Genomic DNA, 6,252 nt, shown 5'->3' on the forward strand with positions numbered 1-6,252 from the left:
ATCGTTTGGGGTGTGGTTGTATTCCATTGTTTTATTGTGTCTGTCTGCCTTAGGAGAAAAGTATATTATGGGATGTATGTCATTGTGCAGTGAGGGGGATTCTTCCAGCAGCCCCTCCCTGCTGATAAGACTGTTTACTGATGAGAAGTTTGAATACACCTGACCTGTGTGTCTATTGTTATTGCCTGCTGTTAAACGTATCCTTGCAATAGGGTACCCAGGACACTCCATGAATTAAAAAAATACTGTAGCTGGTGACTTCTAATTTTAGGGCACTTACCTGTCAAGGCTTCTTCTCTGCCTTTTGGCTAAGATCAAGTGTAGTATGTGTTCTTTAAACAAATGGCCACTGCCCTCACCTATAACTGGCCTTTGCAGCAAGGAGCACATGGAAGGGCAATGCATGCAAAACAAAACCAAAGAAATCCCCAGCTCAACTTACTAGCCAGCCTGCTAACCAACTAAATCATCCTGTCTAACAGTATGCGTTAAAAGCAGGGGTTTAGTCATTTGTTTATACTGCTAAAATACTGGACACCTTTGCTGCCATGGTGCTATGTGCTGGGTGTTCAGTGCGCCCCTATGCCTTTAAGGAGGGGAGTGCTCCCTCCAGGCTCACATGCCTTCTGCCTATCAATTATAATGCAGGTGCTTCTATTATGGAGGCTCTCAAATTTAGTTCGGACTACAGAAAGTACCGGGGTACCTTGATGGGGCTCTGTAACTTACGCATGTATTTGCAAATGTGTGCAAACTAACTCCCCGTTTTTACCTTATACTGTTAGATAGGATGATTAGTTTGGTTGCAGGCCGGTCGGTAAGTTGAGCTGGGGATTTCTTTGGTTTTGCTTAGTGTCTGCAGGGCCAGCTTCAGCATAAGGCAGCCAAGGCGGCTGACCACCTTAGGACGCCAGGAGAGGGGGGCGCTAAATCCACGGCCACTTCATCTGCTCTCCAGGCCCCTCCTCCTCCTCACTTAAACAGTAAGAAGCAGGGCAGATGATGGCCTTTGATTCTGAACATCCCCTTCTATCCCTCCACACCACTCTGTGATCATATCAGTCCAACTTCCAGTCCAGCACAGAGACAATCGCAGCTAAACTGGAGCTGAGGGAGAAGCTAGCCTCTAAGTAGCCGAGTCAGATCAGGGGGAGGGGCAGAGTCCAAACAGGGGGAGGGGCCAGAAGGCACAGGAGTGCCAAGCTGGAATTTTATATTTATCTACATTTGAACCTCGTTTGCCATGTAGTTGCCCCCCCCCCCCATTAATTTTTTCAGATCTCTTTACAAGGTTTCCACATCCTGTGGAGAAGTTATTGTGCTGTGTAGCTCTCTCTACCATAGGTAGGTGCTAGAGGTGAGGATTTTCGTATGGTAGCTACCAGACAGGTATATTTAGGCAGGCCTATGCTGCATGCTAGGCCTGCTTGTTTTTGATCTGGGCAGGGAGTAGTTAGTGCAGCAGTGGGTGTGATCACCTGTCCTTCAGTTCTTGGGCGCCCCACCTGCTTCCAGGGAGAATGTTCTGGAAGAGGGGCAGGGCCGGGAACTGGAGTGACAGGGAGCTCATGTGGGGAGCCCTGACAAATCCCCAACTGGAATTGGCAGGGTTCAGGCCTCCTTCATAAGCTCAGGTTCAGCCCACTGGAGGGGAGTTATCGGCTGGGTGAAGTGAAGAATGGAGCAGGAGGCCCATCCCCAACTGGGGGTGGTGCACGCCTCGGTGGAAGAGCCCAGGAGCTGTGAGGGAGCCTCTCTCCTTACACGGTCATGGAGGAGGTGTCCTAGAACAGAGGAGCGGGAGAAGAGGTCGGTACGCATGTCCGGTTATGTTCTTTACCATGGACTCAGGGCAGAAAGTCGGTGAGTGAGGCACAGTGGAGATCTGAAGGAGGCATGCCAGGGGAGCTGGGTGCAAAGCCAGAGGAAAAACTGTGGGGTTTTGTGTCAAATCAATGTGGCCTGCGAGCACAGGATATGCAAGTCGGGCTAGCTGGGATCAGTAGTCCACCAACTTTCTAAAAAAAGCTGCATAAAGCGTAGTTCCACCCAAAAGTGGGGGGGAGCGTGTACCCTCTGTAGCACTACCCTCGAAGCAGCTGCTGGTTTTCTCCGCCGTCTAGGGTACTGGATGAGAGCTGCAATAAAGTTAATGTCCACATTGTCGATGTCTTTTCTGTGCTTTTTTACCCAACGGGGTAAAATGGTAACAATAGTAATAGGTGAAGGGATAGAAGAAATGGAAGATGGCGGATTCAGGTATAACTGGTTTCCGGAAACAGTCCTGCTTCCAACGACAACTTTCGTTGCCACTCTAGCTAGAGCGGGTACAGTGCACCTGGATAGGCCTCTCTTACCAGCCTAGCAGCCGGGGTGTCACTCGGAGCTTTAGCAAAGTCCCTGCCACAGACTTTCCCAAAGAGTGGAGATATTCTCGGTCCGAAATCCTTCTCAAACTGGATTTAGCACCCGGATCTCCTTCAAACAGCTTTAGTGATTTCGGGACTGATAGGCGACCATCATTCAGCCTCTCAGAAACGATGTGTCCTTCGATGAAGCAACCGGCCTCGCCTGAGATACCAGCCTCGTGCTCGGTATTCCCCCAGACAGGTTCTTCATCGGTTGGCTTCCTCCCTCGGGATGGACAGCACAGGACCACTTGTAAATTGCAGACCCAGTCTACCCACCGGGCCTACAAGGTAGATAATTTCCTCCGGAACAACGTGGTCCTGAAGCCAGGAACACTCTAACACACACACCCCGGCCAGGAGGGCCACACACGGGGGTGGTGGGATGACTGCCCAGGCCGATGACGGCGAGGATTACGACCCCGAACCAATGGCATCTGCATCCTAAATACCTCTCCCAGCATGCACAGCGAGGCAATCAACCCTCCTGATTGGCTGCCGAGGAGAAGCATCCACATGACCCTGACCTCACTGCTGCCACCTGTTGTCTGGGGGTGTGAGGTTCCCCAGACAACGACAGTGAACACACAGTACAGCCAGAGCTGGAGCAGAGGTCCTAAACTTAGCCAAATAAACATGATCAGAGGCAACCAACTCTCTGACCCCCCTCTAAATTTACAGCAGCACCTGCTATAAAAGTAGCCAGGCGCTACACCTCTTTTTAGTGAGACTTCCTGTCCCACTTCCTACTTCCTTTCTTCGGCCGCCTAGGCGACTCCTCCTCTTGCCCTAGGCGGCCCCTCCCTGCCAGCGATATTCTGGGACACAACTCAGGTCCCAGAAGATCGACTGGCCAATAGGAGAGTGCAGCGCGACTCACACATGCGCAGTGCTCGCCCGGCCTGTGAAGACGTAAGCTGTCACGGCCGGGTGCCCACAGTTATAATGACGGAGAGGAGGGGGGAGAGGAGCGAGCCTCGGGGCGGCCTTATCGCTGGACTGTGGGGCAGGTAAGTGTTGGTTTATTAAAAATCAGCAGCTACTGTATGCTTTTTGTAGCTTCTGACTTTTAACAAACTAAAAATAGGGTGGAACTCCCCTTTAACTCTAGGCCACCAAGAAGGGGTACTTTCCCAGTTGGTCAAAAATGTTATTTGTATCTCCTGATACGCCGTCGTATCTCTGAGATCCGACGGTCGGATCTATGCGACTGATTCATAAGAATCAGTTCCGCATAGATCTCCCTTAGATCCTACTGGTGTAAGTGACTTACACCGTCGGATCTCAGGCTGCAATCTCCCGCCGGCCGCTAGGTGTCGCTTCGTTTTTTTACGCGAGAAATATGCAAATTCCGTTTTTCCGCCGATTCAGAAACGAACGCCCGCCCGTCGCTTTTTTTTAATGTCGATTGCGTTCGGCTTTTTCCGGCGGATAGTTACCCCTGCTATATGAGGGGTAGCTAATGTTAAGTATGGCCGTCGTTCCCGCGCCGAGTTTCAAATTTTTACGGCGTTTGCGTAAGTCGGTCGGGAATACGGATGGCCGGAATTTACGTTGCCGCCGAAAACATGCGCACTGGGAAATATCGCCGGCGGCGCATGCGCAGTTAAATCGGCGCGGGAATGCGCCTGATTTAAATTGTACACTCCCCCTAGCCGCGGAATTTGAATTCCGCCGGGGGAGTTACGATCCGCCGGCGCAAGTTTGGAGGTAAGTGCTTTGTGAATACTGCACTAGCCTCGCAAAAGTGCGCCGGCGGATCGTAAATCACATAGATTACGCGGATCTAAAGATCCACTAATCTATGTGAATCTAGCCCAACATCTCCCCGTTCTGCCTAGTGACACTGTCACTGATCGTGTTCCCTGTCATCGGGAAGACAATCAGTGACGTGTCACAGCAAGCCACGCCCCCCCACAGTAATAATCACGCCTTAGGGAACACTTAACCCCTACAGCGCCACCTAGTGGTTAACCCCTTCTCTGCCAGCGTCATTTTTACAGTAACCAGAGCATTTTTATAGCACTGATCGCTGTATAAATGACAGTGGTCCCAAAAATGTGTCAAAAGTGTCCGATGTGCCCGCCATAGTGCCGCAGTCACGATAAAAATCGCTGATCACCGTCATTACTAGTAAAAAAAAAAAAAATATTAATAAAAATGCTATAAAACGATCCCCTATTTTGTAGATGCTATAACTTTTGCGCACACCGATCAATAAAATGCTTATTGCAATTTTTTTTATACCAAAAACAGGTAGAAGAATACGTATCGGCCTAAACTGAGGAAAAAAAATGTTTTATATATTTTTTGGAGATATTTATTATAGCAAAAAGTAAAAAATATTGTTTTTTTTTCAAAATTGTCGCTCTATTTTTGTTTATAGCGCAAAGAATAAAAACCGCAGACAATGGTCCCGAAAATGTGTCAAAATTGTCCAAAGTGTCCGCCATAATGTCGCAGTCACGAAAAAAAAATCGCTGATCGCCGCCATTAGTAGTAAAAAAAAAATATTAATAAAAATGCCATAAAACTATCCCCTATTTTGTAAACGCTATAAATTTTGCGCAAACCAATCGATAAACGCTTATTGCGATTTTTTTTTCCAAAAATAGGTAGAAGAATACGTATCGGCCTAAACTGAGGAAAAAAATGTTTTTTTATATATTTTTGGGGGATATTTATTATAGCAAAATGTAAAAAATATTGAATTTTTTTCAAAATTGTCGCTTTATTTTTGTTTATAGCGCAAAAAATAAAAACTGCAGAGGTGATCAAATACCACCAAAAGAAAGCTCTATTTGTGGGGAAAAAAGGACGCCAATTTTGTTTGGGAGCCACGTCGGACGACCGCGCAATTGTCTGTTAAAGCGACGCAGTGCCGAATTCGCAAAAAGGGGCCAGGGCTGAAGTGTTTAATGACTGTAAAGAAAAATGTCTATAGCCAAAAACAGCAGCTATAAAAACGTTAAAAAAAAAAAACGTCCAGTGTGCATGAGGCCTGAATGTTAAGCCCCGTACACACGACCGGAATTTCCGATGGAAAAAGTCAGACGGACTTTTTCCATCGAGAAATTCCAACCGTGTGCATGCCCCATCGGAGTAATTCCGATAAATCCCATCGGAGTTTAGATAGAGAACATGTTCTCTTTTACTCTGATGGAATTCCATACACACGACCCTTATTCATGTCATGGAAACAAACAACGTTTTTCTCGACGTGATTTGTCGTGATTCCTCTCAAGCCTGCCTTGCATACACGCGATCCTGAAAAAAAATGCTCGAGCAAAGCGCTGTGACGGCACTATAAAGGGGAAGTTCCATTCGAATGGCGCCACCTTTTGGGCTGCTTTTGCTAATTTCCCCGTCTCATAATTTGCTTCTGAGCATGCAGGTTTTTTTTCCCCCCTCGTTAACCACTTCAATACCCGCCCATAATCATATGACGTCCACAGATGGGATCTCCCATCCTGGGTGGACGTCATATGACGTCATGGGCTTTGCGGGGAAATATCTGAATGATGGGGGCACCTAGAGGCATCATTCAGATATCATTTGTTAGTGCCGGCGATCCTGCGCACCATAAGAATGACCATAGCGGCAGTTCCGCTACTTGATCGTTCTTATAGGCGGCGGGAGAGGACATCCCCCCTCCCGCCGCCATCCGGTGCTTCTCCAGGCTCTCCCGTGCCATCGGGGGCCCGGAGAAAGAATCGTCCGGCACAGGCAGGAAGCATAGAGATGACTGGTGACCAGATGGTTACCAGTCATCTCTATGACCGTCGGAGGCCTGGACGCAATGTGATGACGTCACGCCCGGGTCCCCGTAAGTAAACAAAGCCGC

At 48.4% G+C, this 6,252-nt stretch overlaps 1 pseudogene; it reads left to right on the forward strand.

The window, feature by feature from the left end:
* The first annotated feature begins 288 nt into the window (after positions 1–288).
* Positions 289–390, forward strand: LOC120942246 (annotated as a pseudogene).
* The last annotated feature ends 5,862 nt before the right edge of the window (positions 391–6,252 follow it).

This window comes from Rana temporaria, chromosome 5, assembly GCF_905171775.1.
Source record: "Rana temporaria chromosome 5, aRanTem1.1, whole genome shotgun sequence".
Taxonomy (NCBI): Eukaryota; Metazoa; Chordata; class Amphibia; order Anura; family Ranidae; genus Rana; species Rana temporaria.